The sequence below is a fragment of the Athene cunicularia genome, assembly GCF_003259725.1.
Source record: "Athene cunicularia isolate RWA chromosome 4 unlocalized genomic scaffold, athCun1 chr4_part1, whole genome shotgun sequence".
In the NCBI taxonomy this organism is placed as follows: domain Eukaryota; kingdom Metazoa; phylum Chordata; class Aves; order Strigiformes; family Strigidae; genus Athene; species Athene cunicularia.
The window spans coordinates 948,798-956,508 of NW_020799098.1; the positions used below are offsets into that span (position 1 = coordinate 948,798).

Below are 7,711 nucleotides of genomic sequence, written 5' to 3' on the forward strand. Positions count from 1 at the left end.
GCTGCACCCCGAGGGGAGGTGTCGGCAGAGGCAGCGGGGGCAGACCTCCCGCCGCAGAGGGACGCAGCCCCGTGGCCCCGGCACTGCCCTGAGGGGATGCGACCCCATGGCGGGATCCCCGTGGCGGCCTCTGTGAGGGGACACAGCCCCGTGGCTCCAACACCTCCCCGAGGGACACAGCCCCGTAGCTCCGACACCTCCCCGAGGGACACAGCCCCGTGGCTCCGACACCTCCCTGAGGGGACACAGCCATCATGGCAGGGACCCCATGTCCTCTCCCCTGAGGGGATGCAGCCCCATGGCAGGATCTCCCTGTCCTCCTCTGATGGGACACAGCCCCATGGCACTGACCTTGTGTCCTCCTCCGTGAGGGGACACAGCCCCATGGCTTCAACACCTCCCTGAGGGGATACAGCCCCATGGTCACGACACCCACCGCGAGGGGACACAGGCACCATGGCAGGGACTCCGTGTCCTCCCCCTTGAGGGGACACAACCCATGGCCGTGACACCCACCATGGCCAGGACCCCAAGTTCTCCCCTTGAACAGACACAGCCCCATGGCAGTGACACTGTTGTCACCCGCCATGAGAGGAGGTCCCAGCAGGAATGAACCTGTGTCACTGCCCTGAGCAGAGCCATCCCCTTCCCCACGAGGGATGAACCTCCTCTTCACCAGCCCCATTCTGTCCCTCAGCCCCATAAACAATGTGTGTGTGTGTCCCTAAAAAGGTGTCATTGACTGTGGTCCCAAAGAAAGCGCCCTGCTGACACCGAACCTCCTTTCAGCTTCATCCTAGAGTGTCCCACCAGCTGCCGAGCTGCAGCGTGGCCCCCCCGAGCTGAGCAACCCAAGGGGCATCTTCACCCAAGGACACCGTGGAGCTTCCTCCGACAAACACCTCCGGTCCCCAGAAACATCCTTGGATATCAAGGTCTCCTCAAGGTTTAACACTGCGGCTCCCGGGGCTGCTCCCTCCTTTGGAAGCAGCTGGTTATTATTGTTATTTTTTTGTGTTGTGAAAACAAGGCTGGAAGGGGCCCGTTCCCAGCCACACGTTATCAGGTGCAGCGGAGCCGTCCTTGCACAGAGATCCCACACTCTGCCAGAGGCACGGTGGGGATGCAGAGCAGGACCGGGACCAGGCTATGCAAACCACCGAACGTTTCTGCATTTGCTTTTGTCGTTCCATCTTCTGAGATATAAATAAACTACACTAATTGTATGAGCACGCCTCTGGCTTCCCTCAGCGCTGCTTGCTAAGGTTCATGCTGCCAGTCTAAATATCCCTGTATCATCACTTAATTAAATGAGAAAGGGATAAAAGACCTTCCCAAAACACGGTGCACTGGAACAATGCAGGAGGGACAAGGAGAGCTTGGCAAAAACTTTTTTAGTTCACGTGAAGTTCACCAGCTCTTGCACATCATGCCTACGGTTGCCAAATACGGTGTCATGCCAGACCAGATGGATGTCGCTTCAGATGTGTTAACACCAGCGAGAAAATCTGTCCTCCGACGGCAGTCACCATGGAGATCTGGTAGAAGCTTTCTGAGGACCAAGAAGCAAAGAGACACGTCAGTGGTGGAAGGAAAGCGAATAAAAATAGCTGGGTGATTTCTGAGCCCAGCAGCCTGGCGCTGCCTTCCCCCGGGGCTGGGTCAGGAGCTGTATCGGCGGGAAGCGCTGTGCATTTTGTGCCTGTTTCCAACCAGCTGCTCTGCCTCGGCCGGCGCTGCGGGCGAGCTGGGGCATCCGTGGCAGGAGCAGATCATTTGTGACTTGAAACTGCTTTGGACTTCAGACCATCGAGATGAGCCACCTGTGGCTATGGGAAATACATACCCAGCTCCATCTACTGCCATTAGCGGCTAAGGAGATTACTGGTTTTGTTCAAATTAGTAGGCACTTGTGCTGTTGGGGACTGAGCCAATATTCCTGATGTCAGTGGTAACTATCATGTTGTCTTCACTGAGCTTTAGAAACAAGATCGAACACCAGCGGTCGAAGAGCGAGTGGCTGGCAACAATCCTTAATGGTTTTAATTACAGGATGAGAACTGCTACAAATGACACCGACGCCAGGTTCAATCCTGACTGCTCAGTTAGGCAATGGTGCTATCACAAAAAAGGCTCTCAGAAACAGGGCCTAGCTTCCTCTGGTATGAGGACATTGCTTGGTCCACCAGACTATGGTACAAGGAGGTTGAGCACAGAGATGGGCACTTAGAATAAATCCTGTGAGGAGCCAGGGAAGGAGCTGGGAGTGTTCAGTGTGAGGAGGAGGAGGCTGAGGGGAGCCCTCATCCCTCTCTGCAGCTCCTGACAGGACATTGCAGAGAGGCTGGGGCTGGGCTCTGCTCCCAGGGGATCAGGGACAGGACAAGAGGGAACGGCTGGAAACTGCCCCAGGGGAGGGTCAGGCTGGGCAGGAGGAGAAAATGTTTCCCAGACAGAGTGGTCCGAGAGTGGAACAGGCTGCCTGGGGAGGGGGGAGTCCCCATCCCTGGGGGGGTTTCAGGGCCGTTGGGATGAGCTGTGGGGGATGTGGGGTAGGGGAGAACTTTGTAGCGTCGGGCTGAGGGTTGGACTTGGTGATCCCGAGGGGCTTTTCCAACCGGAATGGTTCTGGGGTTCTGCGAACTCCATTAGTGATCAAATTCCAGTGTTGACTTTAGTCTTATTTTGTCTCACTGTCCTGCACCAACAGAAAGAGGACCACTGTTTTCAACACCTCTTATTCAGCAAGAAGAGGAGCCCAGCGCCTGGAGCGTGGTGTGACCGTGGTGTCACCATGGGTGTGACACAACTAGCAAGATCACAGCCTAAAAAAACCAGAGCATTAACCTCCACAGAGCAACGTGGGAAGATGCTATGAGGCACTGTAACAGTCTGCCTAAAAAGAAATGTTTGGGTTTCACTGGAATAAATATTTATTTTTTTTTTAATGTCCACCAAAACATCATATTTTTCTCATGGGGAGAAAAGCACCAAAAACATTTCCACAGGTTCATAAATATTCATGTCAAATGAGGAGGGGGAGGGATTTTGTTACCTCATAGAAGGACCTTCTAAGGAGCACCAACCATCGATTTTCCCTACGTCAATTGGCTTCTAAAGCCGTGGTGAAACCTGATCATATTTTTAAGAGGAAAACTCAGGGCTGGTTTTAATGCCATTGAAAATCCCACCCGGCCTCCCAACTTCAAATTTCAACCACAGATGTCTTTTTACTTTTTCCCAGTAGAGTCAAAAGTCTGCTGTTATTGAGTCTTTGGTGTTCACCTATGGTCCTGAGGTCTGGGATCAACCAACCTCTTCTTTCATCAGTGGACAGATGGAGTTCTTGGAGCCTTTTACTCTAAGGCACATCTTCCAGTAATTTACTCATTGACGCAGTTTTTGCAAAAATCACCGTATTTCAAGATTTTCCTTAGTCTGTGGGTGCCAGAAGTGGACAGGGCAGTGGCTGTGGTAACAATCACAAAGAGAATATAATCCATCTGCTCCTCCTCAACACAGTGTTGGTGCCACCTCAGGTGCCATTAGCCAGTCCTGCTGGCCACAGGGTCACGCCAAGGCTGATGTCCAGCTGATTACCCGCTGTCACCTTCAATTCTTTTCAGGTCACTGCCGTCTGGGATAAAATTTTCCATTCTGTAAGAAAAGCTACATCCTTTGTCCCTGGACACATGGCTTTTGGTCACCTTCACATGAATATTCATTGCTTGCATCTGGCTTACTGAGCAGTCTGGGACTTGCCCTAATTATTTGCTGCCACAGAAACTTTGTACCATTTGAAAGCCTGTCTACAAGAAGTTTATTTATTCTTACCAGTCACTGACATAAGCATGCTGAATTTGTATTGTTCTAATTTATTAATCAAATCATCATGCAGTACCAAAACAAATGCATCAAAGACGTCTATTACCAGCTCATAATCTCATTTAAAAATGATATCGAGTTTGCCTGACAGACTCTATTTCCCTTAAAACCATGCTGGCCGACATTAACTCTTTTACGTTCCCTTAATTTCCTACTAATAAAGTTCCATATAATTGTTGTTTATGGGACTGACAACAGCCTGATGGAGCTTTACAAACTCTCCTTTTTAATTACTGACCGCTCATCAGCATCTTCCAGTCCTCCAGAACTTCCCTAGTGTTCCAAAACTTCCTAAAAAATCAATGTAACAGGTCAGAAACCTTGAGCAGCCTTTACATAGCCCCATGTGTGGGTCACCTGAAGCTGCGGGTTCAACAGTCTGCCTCTGTCACTGCTGAAAAGTCATCATCACCACCTACACTACAAATTACTGTGACACCTGGGATTTCCCCAAATTCAGGACGAGCTGTAACTCTGCCGTTTCACTAGGGCAATACCACCATCAGAATGTCTTATGTCTTTTTTTTTTATTTTTTTAACCTTAACAATTTGCTTCTTACTATGCTCCCTTTGGTTTTTCATTTTGGGTTATTATTTTGCTGAACCGTTTTCAACATCTCCAGGCTTCTCTGCTTCTTTACCCGCTCCCCCCTCTCGCCGCTGGCTTCTTTCCTTCCAGTTGCCTCCACGCTTTTCCGATTGCACCTATATTCAAACAACGACAGGCGGGCACGATGCCAAGCTACTCTTCTATTTGGTCTCACCAGCGTCATTCAGGAAAACACTTCAGAGTGAAATGAGGGGGCTAGCAAAGAGAAACCCAGGAATTAAAAACAGAAGGAAAGGAACAAACAAGACCAGATGCTGCTGACCTGGAAGAGCAGCCTCCTGCAGGGGCCTGGGGGACTTGTACCCCATGTCGTGAGACACTCAAATAGTCTCAAGCAACCTCTCTGGGCAGGTTCCTTTTTCTGGGGTGTGGACGGGAGTCCTGGAGTTGCCCCCACACTCTCCTTCTGATCCCCAGCCTCCACCTGCTCCCTGCTTCTCCCTTCTGGCTTCACCAAACCCCTTTGGCCCCAATCCTGCTCTCAGCTGGGCTGGGCACGCTCGACGTTTGCTTTCTCAGCCTCAGCCACTTGAGGCTGGGCAAGGAGAGGCACATGGTATTTCTAAAGCAACAAGAGCGCTGCGGGTGCTGACTCAGCACACAAATCAGCAGGTCCTGTTTGCTCTGGGTGTGCAGCAGCCTGGTTTCCTTCTTCAAGGCTGACCTTTAGCACCCTCCGCTTCATCCCTATGGGAATAAATAAATCTCTGCTGCCCGGAGAGGTGCCTGCATTTCATTTATCCCCCCTCCCTCAGCCACTTTCCACGTTTTTGCCACACGGTGCCAACTGAAAGCACCCCACCGCCACCACCCATGAACTGCAATTTTGCCCTTTCCAGTGGGGGAGAGCTCGGGGCTTGGCTGCCCTTTTGCAGGGAGAAGGGGAAAGGGCTGCAGCTGGGTTGGAGAGGCAGAGGAAGAGAGGAGCCACGGGGAGCCGGCCTGGCTGCTCCTGCTTGTATGGAGGGTGGGAGAAGCTGTCAGCAGCTGCCGCGTCTGAGAAGGGCCACAGCTCCCTCTGCACTGATTGCCACCATCCCACACGCTTTGATGCCACCCACAGCAGCGGCAGAGCCAGCCCGGCTTGCCAGAGACTTGGTAAAGCGATTCCACCGTGGTCGTGCTGCTTTTGGGCAGGTGCCCTCGCCTAGACCTGGCTTTGTGTGGTTTTATTGCCCCCAGGTGCATTCAGCCACACGTATCGGTAACCGCAAAATAATCCAGCCTTCCACAGTTTATTTATGGAGGCTAAATCCCAGTTTTCCAGCCACTAGGCTCTGTACTTAAAATCCTGTTCTGCTTCGCATTTTAGGACTGAAATAAATTTTTAAGCCTCTCCGATATTATCACACTGTTCCCCAAATCCCTGCTTGGGACTTACTTTGATGCTTTTAATTATGCCTCTTGTTTTCTCATGCATTTTATTATACCTTTTTTTCCGAATACAGGAAATTAATAGCTTGGACAGGCTGAAAGAGTGGTGACATGAACTTCAGGCACGGAGTTCTGGCTTTCAACATTTGTGGGGGATTTTTCAAATCTGAGTTTCTGGTTTAATTAAATACAGTCACGGGGATCTCTGGTGGCAAGGCTGGGGTGAAGATCTTTTGGCAAGCTGACATGGGATTTCTAAAGTCCTGCCAAAACCCACATGACATGGCATAGCTTCAGCTAGACAGGACTTGGAGACCGAAGAGATGGGTCTCTACCTGAAGTTCAGAGCTGCTCCTTCTCTGGGCTCTTTAGCTGAACCTGGGAAGCCCGTGTTGGCAGGGAGCAGCACAGTGAAGGAAAGGGCTGGTCTCTCTGTCTTTGTTTAGAAGCAGAAGGACAACCACATTCACCCTTAAGCTTGAACACAATATATTTCTATTCCACGTATGCCGGGAAGTGGCTAGCACCGTTGCAAGCGTTGAGTTCTGCTCCCTGCTGCGGTTGGGGGCTCTGTGGCTCACCCATGACAGCAGCAGAAGGGGTCATCGTTTGTGAGTAGGAGAGAGAGCCTACCTCCCAGCCCGTAACGAGGGGACATCTCCTCTCCACATGCTCCCCTTCTCATCACAGAGAGCTGCAGGAGTGAGGTTCCTGCTGTGCTGCTCAGCCCATCCTCATTATCCTCGCTGCCATGAAACCCAGCCAGAGAGCAACCCCGCTGTGTGGGGCAAGGGATCTGCTGCCATCCAAGGCATCTTGTCCTTAGGAGGTCACACAATTAGCAGCTGAACATGATGAGATCCCACAGCTGGAGTGGCCTTGGGGCTACAGTCCCACAGTTGGGGTGGCCTTTGGGCTACTAAAACAAGCAGAGCTCAGGAGTGAAACCACAGTTCTCCCTTCCAGCAGCCCACGGGTAGTCATGGCAATGATGACTACAGCCAGGGCCACCTTGTGTGACTTCCAGCCCTGCCCTGCTTGGGTGGTAACGCCAGGCAGAAATACCCAGGGCTCTTCCTGAAAGCTATTGTTAACAGTCCTTGGCAGAAGGAATTTGGTGCTTCCTCTCCAACACGCGTGAGCCCTGGCAGCGTCACGGCAGCTGCTGCTCAGGAGTACCAGCCCCACGGTGTGTCCACCGCCCCTGCGGTGTGTGGGGTGGGTTTTCCCCTGTGGAAGCCCTCCTGCCTTCCCCTGGATTTTGTGGGAGCCCCATTATACCTGTCAGAGGGTGCTGAGACCATTGCAAACACGCATGGCCCAACAGCCCAGTGCCAAAAGGCTCCGTGCTGCAAAGCGCCTCGGGTGGCTTCTCCAGATAAAATCCAGGTGACCTCTCCGGATAAATCCAATAGCTACAATCTCAAATGATGGGCAATTCAGATAATATCCTGGTAGATATTGAAAATCACCATAGACAAGAGAAATTTTACTTCCCTGGCACTTCTCTGCTGGCTTGCACCAGTGACTCGCCCTCTCCCTGCCCTGTGCTGGCCAGGAGCGAAGCCCCCTGCCTCCTCGCTGTCCTCCCAGGGTCCCCCCTGGGTGCAGGAGCTGCCCACAGCTCCCTCAGATTTTAAATGCAGCTGACACCTAGTGCTGGTTCTCTCTACTACAGCTTGAGCAGGAAGGGAAGCCCCAACGCTGATGGATGAAGACCCGGGGGGTTCGTGGTGTGCGTGATTTCACAGAACCCCAGAATCACTCAGGTTGGAAAAGCCCCTCGGGATCACGGAGTCCAACCCTCAGCCCGACTCTGCAAAGTTCTCCCCTACCCCACAT

The 7,711-nt window shown here is 52.1% G+C and overlaps 1 protein-coding gene across 1 annotated transcript in view; it reads right to left on the minus strand.

Moving 5' to 3' along the window:
* LOC113479137 (exocyst complex component 6B-like) overlaps positions 1–7,711 on the minus strand; it is a 70,233-nt gene that overhangs the window by 61,828 nt on the left and 694 nt on the right. The window lies entirely within an intron of this gene.